The 18,880-nt window shown below is 38.2% G+C and overlaps 1 long non-coding RNA gene across 1 annotated transcript in view; it reads right to left on the bottom strand.

Moving 5' to 3' along the window:
- Window positions 1-18,880, bottom strand: part of LOC141369940 (uncharacterized) — a 96,098-nt gene that overhangs the window by 28,630 nt on the left and 48,588 nt on the right. Inside the window, exon 4 of the long non-coding RNA XR_012373543.1 lies at window positions 13,746-13,852. This is a non-coding gene — a long non-coding RNA (uncharacterized lncRNA). The remainder of the gene's footprint in view (window positions 1-13,745; window positions 13,853-18,880) is intronic.

Genomic DNA, 18,880 nt, shown 5'->3' with positions numbered 1-18,880 from the left:
TTTAAAAACTGAACTGGTGTTCTGTGCAAAGCAGTTTTGAATTGTATGAGGGATAATAACAATAAAAATAATACTAACAACTAACACTTTTGCAGCTCTTGTATAAGCAAGGTAGTACTCTTAGCACTTTATATATTAACTCATTTAATCATCCCAATAACCTTAAGAGATGAGTAAGAGTATGATCCCTAGTTTCCCAGATGAGAAAACCAAGGCACAGGGAGACTACGTGACTTACCCAAAGCCACACAGCTAGGACATGGCAAACCCAGGATTTAAGACCAAGTCATCTGGCTGCAAAATCCAGGAATTTAACTGCTACAACACTGAGGTGTCACAAGAGGCTAAACTAAGATGATGGCAGTGGAAATGAGGAGAAAGTTTCATCTGTGTATTCACAGAGAGCTACTAGAAAGGAAAGAACAGTGAGACTTCAACAATACCATGGCTTACAGCTGTATCATGAAAATATAAATACCACCGTATAGGACAATAGAGAAATCCTGGCAGAGTATAGGCATCCTTAAAAGATGAGCTTTTAACCAGATTTTATATGATCTGAAGATTAATAATATCCAGGGGGCTGCCTGGAAAGGGTGGGAAGGTGAGGGAGGGTGGCCGGGGTCGGAACCATGTGAGAATCTGAGGATCAGGGTCTCAGATTCACTGTCTAATACCTGAGTCAGACTGAGACTCAAAAATAAAAAATTCAACAACAGAGTTAAGGTCTCAGAGGCCCAGCCCAAGTGGCATGCATCCTCTTGAGAGAGGCCCTGGATTTTAGAAGTCAAGAAATGTGCGTGGAGAAATAAGGCAAAACACAGCAGGTGATGCCAGCTGGAACCTTCTCTGTTTTATTCATGCCTCATTGGCAGAGGGCTGGTTCCCAGGAGGTGGCTGAATCTCACAAGGTTCAGATGTTAAAGGAAACAAATAACTAATTGTGCTGAACCTCAGCTTGGATTCATTCTGGGGTGTGGACAAGCGTTTGTGTCTCCAGAGCTTGCAGTGAAGTGGAAAGCATGTATTAGCCAGCTTGGTGATCTGAATTGAACAGAATAATTGAACTGTTGCCAAGTCTGTCGGTGGGTGACTAGATGTCCTGTATGAGCCTGGACAGTCCTGAGAAATCATAGTAATTATCAACCATGGCCTACATTTGAAAGATAAGGCATGCCCCTCTTTTTGCCTGGTAAGACCTTATGCATCTCTCTAAACTTAAATGTAAGTTTGGTTAAATTCTTACAGGACCCATGTGCATTTTCATCTTCTACATTCTACCTAGATAAGTAACAAGTTGACTCCCTGCCTATAAAAGAACACTTCCCTTTTATTTGCTATAAAGCCACCGATTTTGATTTCTACTAAGTCCTGCCCTCCTGTTCTAGTTTAATTCAGAGAGGCCAGAAGTAGAGCCATTTCTGATCTCTCTCTTATCTGTAAGATCTTATGCTCCGAGTTGGACAGGTGAATAGAGAGAAGGATTCAAAAGTTGGTCCCGGACTTCAAGTAACTCCCAAGTCATTGGGGATGCAGACACAACTTTTTTATCATAGGAATCTATGATAGTGGTACAATTAAAATAACATAAGATCTCAAGTGGTGATTCCATTCGTTATATGGTAGGAATGTAAGGAAGCTTCCTAAAGGAGGCACCTCTCAGATTAACCTTGAAGATGGAGTAAAATTTCAACAGGAAGTGAAAATGGTAGTTTGAATCCTCTAAGATTCCTTTAGAAATAAGGTGTGATATAGACACAAAATAAATATTCAAATTGCAGGATGTGCAGAGGTCTATATGAAGACATACAAGAGGTAGTTAGAATTCAGGATTGCAACAACAGACATGGAAGCCACATACCTACAGAGAAAAGCAAAACCATGGAGGTGTCTATGGAGAGTCAGAAGAGAAGGCTGAGCTCGGAATCTTGGGGAACACCTGAGTTTGAGGCAGAGACAAAAGTGGAGCTAGCAACACGGGCTAGGGAGCACTGGTCAGAGGGAATGGTAAATTACCAACATATCAACAGAAAAAGGCTTCTGAAAAAAAACATCATGTAGAATCAAGATTGGGAAGAGGCCATAGGATTTGACATAGAGAAGCCATTGTCAACTTTCCTTTTTTTTAAATTTTTTATTGTTATGTTAATCACCATACATTACATCATTAGTTTTGGATGTAGTGTTCCATGATTCATTGTTTGTGCATAACACCCTGTGCTCCACACAGAACGTGCCCACTTTAATACCCATCACCAGGCTAACCCATCCCCCCACCCCCCTCCCCTCTAGAACCCTCAGTTTGTTTTTCAGAGTCCATAGTCTCTCAAGGTTCGTCTCCCCCTCCGATTTCCCCCCCTTCATTCTTCCCCTCCTGCTATCTTCTTCTTTTTTTTTCTTAACATATATTGCATTATTTGTTTCAGAGGTACAGATCTGTGATTCAGCAGTCTTGCACAATTCACAGCACTCACCATAGCACATACCCTCCCCAAAGTCTATCACCCAGCCACCCCATCCCTCCCACCCCACCCCCACTCCAGCAACCCTCAGTTTGTTTCCTGAGTGAAATAAGTCAATCAGAGAAAGACATGTATCATATGACCTCATTGTCAACTTTCTTAAGAGTAGTCTCGGTAGAGCAGTGGGTGTGGAAGTCAACCGAAATGCAATAAGAAGTGAAAGGCAAGTGAGGGAGTTTTGATAGTTCTTTTTTTTCTTTTTTTCTCTTTTTTTTTAGTAAGTGGAGTGAAGGGGAGATGGCATCTTGAATAGAAATCAATGGCTACATCAACAGATGAATGGATAAAGAAGATGTGGTGTATATATATATATATATACATATATATATATAATGGAATATTATGAGCCATCAAAAGGAATGAAATCTTGCCATTTGCAACGACATGGATGGAACTGGAGGGTATTATACTGAGCGAAATAAGTCAATCAGAGAAAGACATGTATCATATGATCTCACTGATACGAGGAATTCTTAATCTCAGGAAACAAATGAGGGTTGCTGGAGTGGTAGGGGGTGGGAGGGATGGGGTAGCTGGGTGATAGACATCGGGGAGGGTATGTGCTATGGTGAGCGCTGTGAATTGTGTAAGACTGCTGAATCACAGACCTGTACCTCTGAAACAAATAATACATTATATGTTAAAAAAAAAAAAAAAAGAAGATAGTAGGAAGGGAAAAATGAAGGGGAGGAATCGAAGGGGGAGCTAAATCATGAAAGACTACGGACTCTGAGAAACAAACTGAGGGTTCTAGAGGGGAGGGGGTGGGGGGATGGGTTAGCCTGGTAATGGGTATTAAGGAGGGCACGTACTGCATGGAGCACTGGGTGTTATACGCAAACAATGAATCATGGAACACTACATCAAGAAAAAAAAAAACTAATGATGTAATGTATGGTGATTAACATAACATAATAAAATTTAAAAAAAAAGAAATCAATGGCTAGGAACTATGCATATCAGCTGAACCCAGTGATTTCCCATATTTTTAGGGTTTATAGTCTGAGGAGAGAATTACAACAGAGAGTGCCAAGGTGGGTAAGTTACACAAATGAGTAAGTTATTTATGGAAGTTAACATGAGTTATGGGTTTATAATTTTAGTAGGCGTTGTGGATTTTTATTATTTTCTTTGCCCGGCTCTTCTTTAGGAAGCACACCTCTTCTTCTGATGAAATAGACCTGCTCTACTAATGACACCAGTGAAGACTACCAATCTTAGTGTGCCCACCCATAGGTGTTGGACCAAGTGATGAGTATGTAACCAACCAAGCTGATCAGAGTCCTTACTAGGATTTTTCAAACAGGAGCTTGTAAAAGAGACTGAGTCCCTCTCAGAAGACAAAGTTGGAACATAAGCCTGGAAGCTGCTAGTAGCTATGTTTCACACCTAGTGGGAAAAAATAAAGAGTGAAAGAACAAACCAACACAGAATGAGAAGCAAAAAATAGTAGATAAGAAGGAAGAAGGAGAGATAGCCCCATAGATATTCAAATCCCTAATTCCAGAGGTCCCTAAGGCCCAACTCTACCCCCACCGTTCTTGCAGTTTTGTGAGCCTCCCAATAAATTTCCTTTTTCATGTAAACTAGATGGGTTCCTATCACATGCAGTCAAGAGGCCTGACTATTATAGAAGAATTGGTAAAAGGTGAAGAATTTTTTTTCTTATTTTTTATTTTTTTATAAGTTTAGGGTGAGGGAATCAGGGTGACTAATATTTATGGCTGAATAATAATGCATGGATACTATCCATTTTGTCTGTCCATTCATTATTTGATGGACATTGGGGTTGTTTTCCAAAGCCTTTTGACTATTGTGACTAGTGCTGCTATACAGATTTGTGTACAAGTTTGTGCCTGAACACCTGTTTTCAAATCTTTGCTTTGTAGTATGATAACTCTATAACTTTTGAGACACTATCAAACTTCTCTACAGTAGCTGTACTATTTTACATTTGAAAGTATTGTAAGAACATTCAAATTCCTCCACATCCTTGCCAACACTTGCTATTTTTCATGGGTTTTATTATTATTATTATTATAGCCATCCTAGTAAGTGTGAAATAGTATCTCATGTATTTTTATTTGCATTTTATTAACAATGAGTAACACTGAGTATCTTTTAATATGCTTGTCGGTTATTTGCATATCTTTTTTGGAGAAATTTTTATTCAAATCCTTTGCCCTTTTTTTTAATTCAGGTGTTTATCTTTCTGTTGTTAAATTGTGAATATTCTTTATAGATTCTGGATACTACTAGACCCTTATCAGATATGTGATTTACAAATATTTTCTCACTCACATTCTGTGGGATGTCTTTTCACAGATAGTGTCCTTTGATGAACAGAATTTTTTAATTTTGATGAAGTCCAATTTATCTGTTTTTCCCTATTTGTGCTTACAGTGTCAAATCTAAGGAACCACTGTCAAACCCATAATCATAAAGATTGAGCCCTGTGTTTTCTTCTAAGAGTTTTATGGTTTTAGCTCTTATATTTAAGTCTTAAATCCATTTTGAGTTAATATTTGTATATGGTGTGATGTAAGGTTCTCAAGCAAGTTTGAACCTTTCTGTATCTCAGTTTCCTTATGTGTAAAATAAAAATAGTAAAAGTACCTACCTCATGGGATTTTGTGAGGATAAATTATAAATCAATAAATTAAGTTGTGTAAAGTACTTAGAATGGTGCCTAGCACATTCAATAAATAAATATTCACTAGTGTTAATTATTATTTGCTGTTATTGGTTGGTTGTGGTATGAGAGAAATTATCTGGATATGAGCTGATACAGTAGAGTGGAAGAGAAGAACAAAATTTACTTCTCTCAGTAAAACAAATGTTTTAGATGACTTAAGATCAAGTTCTATCATCTGTGTATTGTGGGGTTTTTTTATAAGTTAATATTATCACTGCAGTAACACCGGTATAAAGTTCTTAAATAAAAGGAGATGATAGTCCTTTGTTATCCTAGGCTAGTCAGAATACAGGATCTTGTGCCTATTTTTGAGTACACTTAAGAAGAGGTTTCGAGGGATGCCTGGGTGGCTCAGTCGGTTGAGCAGCTGCCTTCGGCTCAGGTCATGGTCCCGGGGTCCTGGGATCGAGTCTCACATCGGGCTCTTTGCTCAGCAGGGAGCCTGCTTCTTCCTCTCCCTCTGCCTACTACTACCCCTGCTTGTGCTCACGCTCTCTCTCTCAAATAAATAAAATCTTTAGAAAGAGAGAGAGAGAGAGAGATTTCGATAACCCAAGTTAAATCAGGTAGAGCAACTCAGTTGTAAGAAGTCTCAAAATAATTACGTCTGGAAAAGAGTTGAAATAACTGAGAACAGAGGGATATTTCTATGAGGTTGATGAAGCTTAAACTTCAGGGCTCCTCTGTTGCACAAACTCTTCCAGGCCCTAATTTTGTATTCTTTTTCTTAAGAAGGTGTCCAAAATTACATACACTTTGGGACCAATGAAATCTGTGTCACCTCTGACTGAGAATACACAAAACTGCCACCTTCTTTTCATCTCATTGTAGGTAGTTGAGCAGAGGCTGGATCCACGCAACTGGTGACCTGCAGAAGGAACTGAGTCCAGAACTCAGCAGAGAACAGAATCCAGGACTGGAGGGTGCTTTCTAAACACTATGGTTCCAACTTTTTAAAGTTTCACTCCTTTGCTAGGGAGCAATCTTCAAGGATTTTTTACCCTTAATTGTTAGTACAGTAGTTCTTTGCCATTATAATTAATAATGATAAATAGATGGATGATGGATGCATAGAGAGAGAGAGAGAGAAAGAATTTGGTTATATGTGATTTTTGACATACAACTTCAATATGAGAAAATGTTGGTTAAAAATTTTTTTCAAATTCTAAGCCTAATTCTACCACCAATCCACTGTATGTTCAATTTTATTCTACTTTTCATTGGATATAATTCTTAGACTAAGTAGAAATTTTTTAAACTGTCTGCCTGTCTCCAGCACCTTTATTTTTAATTTTCTTTAAATTTTTTAATAAAAATAGTTTATATCCATTATAGTGTCTCTAAAGTTTTGGTATAATTGCTCTGTTAGGTTTGTGAAATTAATTGAAAACTTTACCATCTGTTTATTAAGGAGCAGTTTATACATAGGAATTAACCATTCATTGAAAGTTGTTAAGATTGTCTGTAAATCCATTTAGCCTAGGGCTTTTCTAGGAGTTAGCTCTTTTTAAATAATTTTTATAATTTATAATTTTACAATTTTTATAATTTCTTTAGTGGTTACGAATGTTCGGGTTTTCTAACTCTAGTTGAGGTCATTTTGGCAATATAATTTTCTTAGAAAAATAATTTGTTTTATCCAGATCTTTAAAAAAACCTTGCCATGGGGGCGCCTGTGTGGCTCAGTCATTAAGCGTCTGCCTTCCACTCAGGTCATGATCCCAGAGTCCCGGGATTGAGCCCCGCATCGAGCCCCGCATCCGGCTCCCTGCTCCGCGGGAAGTGTTCCTCTACCTCCCCACCCCCCACTTGTGTTCCCTCTCTCGCTGTGTCTCTCTCTGTCAAATAAATAAGTAAAATCTTTTAAAAACAAACAAACAACAACAAAAAACCCTTGCCACGGTATTCTTTAATAATTATTTTAATTATTTATATATAATTAAATTACATATATATATATAATTCTTCTTTTCCTTGAATATACTTGCCAAAAATGCATACCTTTATTGATCATTTCTTTAAAATCAGCTATTTAATTTATTGAGCAATTCAACAATTTTTCCATTTTATAATTCATTAGTCTATTTTCAAATTTCAACTTTTCTGAACTTTGACTATATCTTTAAATATATATCAAAGACATTTGGCAGTGACCAAAGAGAAGACTAAGTTTAGGCATCATTGTAGTTGCCACATACATGTGATCTTAGCCATGCATGGAAGGTGTGTTCCTCCAATTGTTACCTTGGATTAGCTAATTGCATTGACATCCCAACATGATTTTAAACACTAGCCTAAAATGAGATTCAAAATATCATATTGTGTAGCAGCCCTGAAATGAAAAATTGGGGGTATGCAAATGATTTTCTGTCTCATATAAGGCAATACAATTAAAGGTAGTCAAAACTGACAAATTTCTCAGAGAATAGAAATTCCAAAGCTAGGAACAGAAGTGTGACCAATGCTGGATGATTTTCCAGTGATGCTAATTGTCACCCAGCTATATGTATTTCAATTAAGGGGAAAAATTATTAGTTTAACCCAGCAGAAAAACACAAGTGAACCCCTTCAGTGTGCTTTCAAATTAAACTGTCAATTCTAAAGGTGAATAGTGGTTATGTTCAGAAAAACAGGAATAAAAAGCAGTGTGTCACCAAAATGTTAGACAAAAGTGATGACTGCCAGAAGAGATGCAGGAGGGATCTCAGACTTGAGTATGAAAAAGGCTCAAACTAAAATTGGTTGTAATATGGAAAAAGAAGGTAGTACGTAGTTGTATTGATAAATATGTACTATATGTATTTATTGACATGACTGTATATGTAGAAAATCCTAAAACACCTACCAAACATTACAGATAAAGGGCTGGTATCCAAAATCTATAAAGAACTTCTCAAACTCAACACCCAAAAAACAAATAATCCAGTCAAGAAATGGACAGAAGACATAAACAGATACTTCTCCGAAGATGACATACAAATGGCTAACAGACACATGACAAAGTGTTCAACATCACTTGGCATCAAGGAAATACAAATCAAAACCACAATGAGATACCACCTTATACCAGTTAGAATGGCAAAAATTAACAAGACAGGAAACATCAAATGTTGGTGAGAATGTGGAGAAAGGGGCACCCTCTTACACTGTTTGTGGGAATGCAAACTGGTACAGCCACTCTGGAAAACAGTATGGAGGTTCCTCAAGATGTTAAAAATAGAGCTATCCAATTATCCAGCAATTGCACTACTAGGTATTTACCCCAAAGATACAGATGTAGTGAAAAGAAGGGGCACTTGCACCCCAATGTTCATAGCAGCAATGTTCACAATAGCCAAACTGTGAAAGGAGCTGAGATGCCCTTCAACAGATTAAAGGATAAAGAAGATGTGGTTCATATGTACAATGGAATATTACTCAGCCATCAGAAAGGATGAATACCTACCTTTTGGATCAACATGGATGGAACTGGAGGGGATTGTGCTAGGTGAAGTAAGTCAAGCAGAGAAAGACAATTATCATATGGTTTCACTCATATGTGGAACATAAGAAATAGTGAGGAGGACCATAGGGGAAGGGAGGAAAAACTGAATGGGAAGAAATCAGAGAGGGAGACAAACCATGAGAGACCCTGGACTCCGGGAAACAAAATGAGGGTTACAGAAGAAAGGAGAATGGGGTAGCCGGGTGATGCGTATTAAGAAGGGTACGTGTTGTGACGAGCACTGGGTGTTATATGCAACTAATGACTCATTGAACACTACATCAAAAATTAATGATGTACTATATATTGGCTAACAGAACATAATAAAAAAAAACTACCAAAAAACTACTAGAACTAGGAAGTGAATTGAACAAGGTCAAAATATACTATGTAAATATATAGAGATTTATTGCATTTCTGTATAATAGTAATTGGGAAATTACATTTTAGAAAAACAAGTTACAAACTAAATAAGCAAAATCAATTATGTTTCTATATAGCAGCAATTGGAAATGAAATTTAAACAAAATTTAAACAATATCTTTACACTGAATACTAAAATAAATAATTAAGAGAAATTTAAAAAGAGCTAAAATATGCAAAGATAAATCATATTAATATAAAGATGCCAATTCTCTCCAAATTGATAACTTGGTTCAGTTCCAATAAAAACCCAATGGCTTATTTTTTTTAATTGACAAGACACTTCTAAAGTTTATATGGAATTGCAATAAATCTAGAATAATCAAAATAATCTTGAAACAGGAGAACAGAGTCAGAGAAATTATAATATCTACATCTAAATTATTATCAAATTAATTTATCCATCATAAATCTCCTTTAATAATCAATCATTTTTTGACATCTGTATCCAGTTCCATAGAAAGATTTACAATAGTTATTTTTGAGCAGTGATTTTAAAACTTTTTTCCATAGAGTACTAACATTTTGAGGGGGTACCTCACAGACTGCCTGTGGACAGACCTCTTGGTTCTTTATACCCTCTTTAACCAAAGAATGACAATTGTAGCTGTTTTATATTTGGGATTTTCAAGGGAGATTTCCTCTAGATAAAGAATTTAATGACTGAAAATCATTTGATAAACACTGACTGGACATATCCCTATTTTAACCGGTTTCAGACCAAAGGACAATCCTTTTCTAGCCTAAGTTCTCCATCTTTAAGCTTTTCCAAGTAATTGTTTTCAAGAAGGGTACATATTTCTGAGTCCTTGCATATCTGAGATGTCTTTTTGTTATTTCACAAGTTAAAGATAATTAGGCTGGGTATAATAGCAATAACTTACAAACTTTGGTTCTCAAATTTCTATGTAAATACTCTATTTTCTTCTAAATTTAGGCTTTCAGAATAAAAGCCAAAGAACAGCCAGATTTTTTTATTTTATTTTTTTTTTTTTTAGGTGTTGGTTTCTTTGCTTAGATGCTTGTGAAAGTTTTTCTTAACTTTATGAACTAAAATTCTTGCCAGGATATATTCTTGCCAGGATATATTCTATGTGTGCTTTTGTGCATTGACTTGTCTGGAACACAATGATTTTTTTCAATATGGGTCTTACTTCTGCTCATGAATTTTTCCTGTTATATCTTTGGGGGGAGGATGAGATTATTTATTTGTTTGTTTGTTTGTTTTAATTCCTGTATAGTTAACATACAGTGTAATATTAGTTTCATGTGTGCAAAATAGTGATTCAACACTTCCATACAACAGCCAGTGCTCATCACAACAAGGGTACTCCTTAATCCCCATTCCCTATTTAACCCATTCCCCTACCCACCTCCCCTCTGGTAACCATCAGTTTGTTCTCTATAGCTAAGAATCTGTTTCTTCATTTCTCTCTCTCTCTCTCTTTCTCTCTCTCCCTTTTTCTGTTGTATCTTTGTTTTTTTCCATTAGTTTAAGTGTCTTCTTCAAGAATACCAGTTATCCATGTATTTACTCTCTGCTCTTTAACATTCATATGTTTTGTATTCTATTGAGGAAGCCAACACTTCCCTGAAATCTTCCAGTTTCTGGACGCTCCAGTAAATCACTTCGAGATATGCTCTTCCTTTGGGTCTTCTAGATACTTTCTTCCCTTGTAGTAAAGTCTTTTTCACACACTTGATGTGGTTTTTACCTCTTCCTTATTTATCTTTGAACAAGTTGAAATCTATTCATACTTGGTGTTTATCAAAACACAGAGAAGTTAAAGCACTCTTGGCTCCACTCCATTTATTAGATGTGCACAGCATCTGGCCTAACCCCTAGCCTAAACCCATCATGGCTTCCTCAAAAATTAATTCCCAGCATGCACCATTACTGGGGTTTAGTTCATGGTGGTTTTTGTTTGTGACCCAACCTAAACCTAAAGAGCTTTACCCTTCAGAAATTTTCCCCTGAAAATGCAACATACCTCCACCAGTTCTCCAACTCAGCCAAAGCTGACCTCATTTTCTCAGGATCCAAATTGTTTTCTGAGAATTTTAATTTGTGGGATATAGAATGATGTGAAAATACTCTCAGCCTCACAAAACACACATGAGTAAAAGCCCACCTGCTTGGTTGTATTGATAATGAACAAGACAGTGGAGGGAACACAATACCTTCACTCCCCCATTTCAAAAGGTTTTTTGTGTCATGTAGTAAAGCCAACTCAGTGTGCCATAGAAAGAGACTGGGGTAGGTTTGTCTCAATCTTCCTTTATAAGCAGTAAAGATTCTTCCCCCAGTGTTGAGACTATCCTGCTCATTGTTTTTATTTTTGTGTTTAAATTATCATATTTTTTCTTTGTCTTTACAGGCATTTTGGTAGGAAATTTGAGAAAGACTTCCCCAGGGACTTTTAGCCAGGCTCCATTTTTACCTGGAATTCCTATAGCTTCTTCTTCTTCTTTTTTTTTAAGGTTTTATTTATTTATTTGACAGAGAGAGAGACAGTGAGAGAGAGACCACAAGCAGGGGGAGTGGGAGAGGGAGAGGGAGAAGCAGGCTTCCCGCTGAGCAGGGAGCCCGATGCGGAGCTCAATCCCAGGACCCTGGGATCATGACCTGAGCTGAAGGCAGATGCTTAATGACTGAGCCACCCAGTCGCCCCTAGAATTCCTATAGCTTCTTAATGAATAATTAAGACATGTCTGGGGAGGATATTCAGCAACTAAATCAACACTAGAGATTGTTCATTAAAGATATGAAATCTGGATATCTCAATATGAAAAGAGAGAAATATTATTTTCAGGAGCGAAATAAAATTCCTAATAACTGACTAAGATTCCTTGCAGAAATGATGACAAAGAATGGTATTCCCAAAATAAAAGGCTTATGCTGAGAGCTCAAGTTGCTCTCCACCCAAGCAGAATTAAGAGTACCATTCTGCAGATTTGGGATTCATGTCACCACATCGAGTCCTAGCTATAATGCAGGCAATAACGTTTCGTAAAAAAGAACACCATGTGGCGGCCTTGCTAATCTTCTGGATGAGAATCAGTTGTAAGTTGGCAACACGTATTGACATGCCTTGGACTAAAAGGAGTTCTTAACATGACAGTGCAGTTTTTAGGGCTATTCAGAGATAAGAACTATATGGTCAAATATAGCATGGAATATGGGCAACTGTAAAACAGTTGAATATTAAGCACTTAAGTCAAATGAAATTTTTTAAATTTAAGATAGTTCAAACAAAAGCCTACAGGTAACTGGAGACCACAGTAGTTGATATCTATTCAAGTGGGATGTGAGAACAGTGCTGCTAGATGAGGGTCCACTTAAGGTTGAGTCTTGTCATCTTTTCTTAAAAGAATTTAAGTTAAGTTCTTTAGTTTTAATGAAAGAACTTTATTAAAGGAATGGGTAGATGGCTCATTCTGGGAGCTGAAACTGTCTCCACCAAGAATAAAATGTTCCCCCATGAGAAATCTGAGCTCTCCATGGCTAGTGCCCTAAATAAAGGAGGCCCAATCACTTTTCTGAGGTCAATGTTAATATCCCCAAACTTTCAAGCATTGAACAGCTCCATGTTCTTCACTAGCCAAATGAGCAGAATTTAACAAGAAAGGGCTTGCCTTCCCCACGCTAAAGAAAGGCTAAAAACTACAGCCTGCTTAAATCTAATTTCCCAAGTAAGAAGTACCATAAAGCAAGACAGGAACGGGGAGACAGACAGGGGACAGAAATTGAGTAGCTGAGACTGGGATGGGATCAGGAGGTGGGCAAAATATTTTTAAAAGCAGAGCCTCAGTACTCTGGCAACACATAACAGGGAAACATCTTGTTTGAACTAGTCTGTCCTGTCCTCCCAATAGGAGGGGCCCTGCTAATCCTTGGATAAATTTATTTTAGAGCTGAAAGAGAATGTAGAGATTATCTAGTCCAGTCCCCTCACTTGAGGACACTTAGGCCCCAAAGCATTAAAAGACTTGCAGGGCTCATGTGGTAAATACATTGCAGAAATGGAATTATAACCCCAAACCTCCTATGTTCATTGTGATGTTCCTTCCACAACAACACCAACTCCTCATAGCCCTTCTTGTGGGAATTCTAAGGGAGGCAGTATATTACAGTGGAAAGAGAAGTATATCAGCTATAAGTTCTGAGTTCTAGTCTTTGGTCTCCTAGTTTGAATGACAGAACCCTAGAAGTCAAGACTTCATGTAGTTCAACCTGCCACCCAAAGCAAGAAACCCCTAGGTAATATCCATGAACAACTGGACAGCCAGGCTCTTGTGACCACTTCTTCAAGGGCAGATATCTCACTACCTTAGTGAGAGCTGATATGACTCAATGACCTGAAATCTGCTTCTCTAAAATTTCTATTCTGATCCCCAAGAAGGGGCTTTCGTCTCTTCTTCAAGATAACACTGCTCATTTAGCTCAACAAACATTCACTCAAAGCCCATACATGCTGGATTCTGGAGCTATAAACTTAACATTAAGGAATGCATAATCTAGTCAGGGAGATAACCCTTAATCACTATTAAATATGATAATGCATGCCTACCAGTGCCAGGCACATCTAAACACTCAAAAAATATTAGAAATTATTCTTACTATTATATAGCTCTTCCAATGTCTTGTGTTCAGACTGAGTGTCCACTTTCTTCAAGCATGCAGCATAGAATGTGGCCTGTAGATCAGGGATCAGCAAGCTCTTTTTTCTGGGAAGGGGCAGATGGTAAATATTATAGGTTTTGTAAGCCATATATTACTGTCACAACTACTCAACTCTGCATTTCTAAGACAAAAGCAGCCATAGAGAATATGTAAATGAATGGGTGTGGATGCATTCCAAGAAAACTTGGCCCATAAAAACAGGGGGCTGGCTGGATTTGACCCCCAGGCCATAGTTTGCTAACCTCTGCATTAGATGCTTTGCTATCAGGGGCGCCTGGGTGGCTCAGTCCACTCCAGCAATTGTCAAGCTTTGCCCACGAATACAAAGTTTTCAGTTAGCTTTTTAGTGCCTCATTTTAAAATATGAACAGCTAACCAAGGATCACCAGGCATTTCAGGAAAACCACCAAACAATATTTAAGACAGAGACCAATATAAACATGCAAAAAGAAGAAGCAGAAGCAGCAGAAAAGAAGAAGGAGAAGGAGGAGGAGGAGGAGGAGAAGAAGAAGGAGGAGAAGAAGAAGAAGAAGGAGGAGGAGGAGGAGGAGGAGGAGGAGGGAGGAGGAGGAGGAGGATGAGGAGGAGGAGGAGGAGAAGAAGAAGAAGAAGAAGAAGAAAGAGGAGGAAGGAGGCAGAGGAAGAGGAGGAGAGGGGAAGGGGAAGAGGAGGGGGGAGGAGGAGGAGGGGGAGAAGGAGAAGGAAAAGCCACTACCGCATGAAGAACTGGAAATAATACAAGGAATTTAAAAAGAAACCCTTCCCCCAAAATCTATAAGTAATATCTTCAGGGAGTTTGTTTAACCAATTAGATTCACTAAGCAGGAATAAGATGCCATGAACAAAAGGAATATTTAGATATTCAGAGAATAAGAAAAAAGAAAACAGTAAAGAGAAAGATTGAAAGATAAAATTGAAGAAGTTTTCCAGAGAGCAGACCAAAAGAAAAAAATGAGAATATTAATAAAGAAGATCTAATATTTAACTAATAGGAATTCCAAAAAGAAAGAATAGAGATAACAGAAGAGAGGACAGTATCTAAGAAATAACACAGGCAATTTTCCTAGAACTGAAGGAAACTAAATTCCCTATTGAAATGGTCCCTGAGAGTTCAACACAATACGCATGCCCCTTGGCTCATTATAGCCCCAATGTTAGAAGTTACTTAGACAACTCACTGCTATTGAGCTGGGCTAGGTACTGGTGGTCCAGCAACAAACAGGAAAGACACAATCCCTGACTTTGGAAGTTTATAGGCTAATGGTGGGTCAGCTTTCTTCATATATCCTCCAAAAGATTCTCCTCTAAAAGATACATTTTCCCCCAGACTACAAAGTGTTTGGTTCTTAGTAAATCCTAAGCCTGGTCCAGATGATTAACTTACCCTATCGTGACTAACAGACTCACTCCTAGCCCCAAGTGGCTGGTAGAAATTTAACTTCCCTACCCAAGGAGGTTCTCCCTTACCCCTCTTCTCTGAAACAGGTTTTTGTAAATATTTATTCTTTCTTGCTACAGTTCATCTTGACAACCGACCTTCCCACAGAGTTGGTATATAGTAGAAACCATGACAACAACAACAAGCATGATATACATCTGCTGTCTCAAATTCTTTCTGGAAAGAAACGGGATCTTAACAAACCAGTGAAGATAAACATATATAACATTCGGTTTAGCACTTTACTGGTCTTTTTCACACATTAATTCTCTTTACAACCCCATTTAACCCTCTTTACAACCTTGTGGTGTAGATACTCTTGGCCATTTATGTACAAAGTTCAAAGGGGTTAAGTAACTTACCCAGGGGCCCACAGATAGGGAATGGTACTGTTGGAGTCACTTGCAGGTCCTCTGACCCAAATCCCAAATTCTTCCTTCCATTGTACAGATTTAATTGCACAATGAAAGCCCCTATTTGACTCCCCTCACACATAACACACAGAAAAAACCCAGCTTGTGTAAAGCAACATCTACCACAAATCACCTCCAAAATTAATCATTAGCAATCATGAATCACAAATTAATCTCTGAATTGGCACAACACAACACTTGGTACTGCCAGGAAGCATGTATGAGGTACCAAGCGGCATGTACCTAATCTGAGAAAGACAGCAAACTGTAACAGAAAGCTTAATCATTTGATGGGTCAGAGACCAGCCATAATTCTGTCTCATATTTGGTCAGATTATATAACCTCCCTGGACTGACTGATCCTTACCTATGAAATGAGAGATTGAGACTAGATGGTGCTGATTCCCTTCCAGCTGTAACATGACCTCTGAAAACATAAGACTTTAGTCCTTATTTAACTATACTTGATTAAGTAAGTAATGAACATGAAAAATTGTTTAAACTCTCTAGTAATCAAAAACATAAATTAAATCAAGAGGCCAATTTACCTATCAAATTATCAAATCTTTTTAACTTTTAATATTTCTTTAATATCCAAGAGGGAAAGTTAGAAAAAGAGATATGAAAATGTCACTATCCATAATCCTATGAGTCAAATATAACTACCGTTCACATTTGTATGTCCTTCAGAAGCAACATCATGTTATTCTTTTGGTTTAATAACCATTTTACGGGGCGCCTGGGTGGCACAGTCGTTAAGCATCTGCCTTCGGCTCAGGTCGTGATCTCAGGGTCCTGGGATCAAGCCCCACATCGGGCTCCCTGCTCAGTGGGAAGCCTGCTTCTCCCTCTCCCACTCCCCCTGCTTGTGTTCCCTCTCTCGCTGTGTCTCTCTCTGTCAAATAAATAAAATCTTTAAAAAAAAAATAACCAGTTTACTCCACAAAATGTATTGCAGGTATCTTCCCATTTCAATACAGAGCTACATCATCCTTTTATGGGGCTGTATCATCATTTATGTAGCCAGTTCCCTAGTACTGGAGATTATTTGTTGTTATTTTACTATTATAAACAGCACCAGGGTGAGCATCCTTGTAATATACAACTTGTTTGATTATCTCCTCAGGCTAAATTCCTATAAGTGGAATTTCTGGTATGCAAATATTTAAGACTTGTGGCAACGTTTGCCAAACTGTCTCCAGAAGTACATTTCACTCTCCTACCTGCCCCATATGAAATTGCCTATTTCCCAAAGTTTCACCATCACGGGGTATAAGAATCTTAACTTTTGCCAAACTGACTGGGAAACCTGTTTAACTTTAGAGTCTTTGTTTTTTTGTGAGTTAAAACTTTCCATACGTGGCTATCAAAATTTTTAATTATTTATTTATTTATGATGGTTATATCCTTTACCGTTTTTCTGTTGGCATTTCATGGCTGGTGAGATGGTAATTACTGTGTCCCCATGGAATTTTTCACATAAGGAATAGTTGAAGGAAAAGAAGTTTGTTTAACCTGAGGAAAAGACTCAGGTGAGATAGGATTATAAACTAGAAACATTTGAAGAACTGCCCTTGATACAAAAGCCCGTGTAGGGTGCAGAATGTGGACCGTCATTTATTAGGTGTTTAAATATGACAGCTGGGATTTATACAAACCACATAGCCTGAGACAGGTCCCACGCTAGTTTGGGTGTCATTTGAAGGTGGTTTCCTATCAATCCCCCTTGTACATGGGTAGACAAGGGATTCTAACCATCTTAACCCAAATTGCAGCAGGGGTCCAGCATGCAGGACCCCAGCCCAGCACAGCTAGCCCAGAAAGTCAGGAACAAGTGGAAGTGAACTCTAGTTTTGAATGATTACCACAGTCATGAGATGTTAATCACAGCAGAACTGTGCTTGTCCCATCTCTTACTACAAATAGTATCACAGAACTGGGATATTGCAGGACAAATGAAGCTTAACCACAGATTTTTGCCAATATGTTTTCAGAGGCCTTGGGCCCTAGTTTCAACAGGAAGTATACCCCTTTAGGTTAGAATTCATTTGCAAGTACAAGGATAATTTCACACTCTCAGATAATGGTAGACAACGCCATGCCTGGCTTCCCACTCAGAACACCTACACAGAGTCCACTTGGAAGGCAGGCTGTGTAGTGATCTTCAAGACCTACTTGAGTGCTGGAGGCAGTATAATCACCCCAAAACCGGAATCCTCAAGCCAGGCTGGACCCAATATCTAAGGTAACATGGGAAGTAGGGAATTCAAATATGAACAGCTCTGTGTGACCTTCTGCCTGGACATCCGGGGGTAAAGTCATCTACATGACAAGCTTTCCCACCATCAGTTGCCCACTGATGAATTCACCTTCCCACGTGGGATTTCAGCCATGTTAGAAGCTACATTGGGAAGCTATACCGGTAGTCTTTTAAATCTGGTTAATATTCTACAGTCCATCACAGCCATGGTCAGCAGGCAAGTTGCAGAGTCTCATCATTCCAAAGCCAGTGGAAACACTCTAATGTAAGTTGTCTATCACAAAAGAAATGAGCACACAAAGCTAGACCTGATCAGTTCCTCCCTTAGAGGGCAATTCAAAAATTACCCAACAGCTGTAAGTAATCAAGGAGTCTAAGATAACTACAGCATAGACAAAGCATCACTCTAGTTTCAAGCATCCAGCATTTAAGTAGGAAAGAACGCCTCATGCTGCCTGGGTTCTTCCTCATACATGGGCACAGACTATGCTAGGACCCCAGCAGATCTGATGAGCTGGTATGGGCAGTGGTCATTCTATCTTTTTACCAGTAACCATATACAAGGAGTCAAACTTGGACAGACATCCATATTAGCTTATTTTAAAAGGATCTGACAAGGTCCTTCAAGAACTGGGCACCTAAGGCATTAACATCCAAATAATAATAACATCCAAATAATAGCTAATGTGATCCTTTCTCATTTTTTTTTCTCCACTCTCCTCAACCAGAGATGACAGATCTACCCATGCCAGGATGGTTTATAGTCACTACAGCACTCCTACCACATAAGAAGTTTTCCCACACATGGAATTTCTTTGGTTTGCAGGTGAACATGACATTTTTCCACCTTCCCATTTAAGAAATACTACCAGATTTGACTACTTGATATTTTTAAATTCTGTAAATAAAATCATAGCCAAAATAAAAATGCAAACAACCAACTGGGAATAATATTTGCAGA

The sequence above is a fragment of the Callorhinus ursinus genome, unplaced genomic scaffold (assembly GCF_003265705.2).
Source record: "Callorhinus ursinus isolate GAN/ISIS: 27379988/994484 unplaced genomic scaffold, GSC_fseal_2.0 scaffold24, whole genome shotgun sequence".
In the NCBI taxonomy this organism is placed as follows: Eukaryota; Metazoa; Chordata; class Mammalia; order Carnivora; family Otariidae; genus Callorhinus; species Callorhinus ursinus.
The sequence above is the reverse complement of the archived record's forward strand: the minus strand, read 5'-3'. Positions and strand labels throughout refer to the sequence as shown.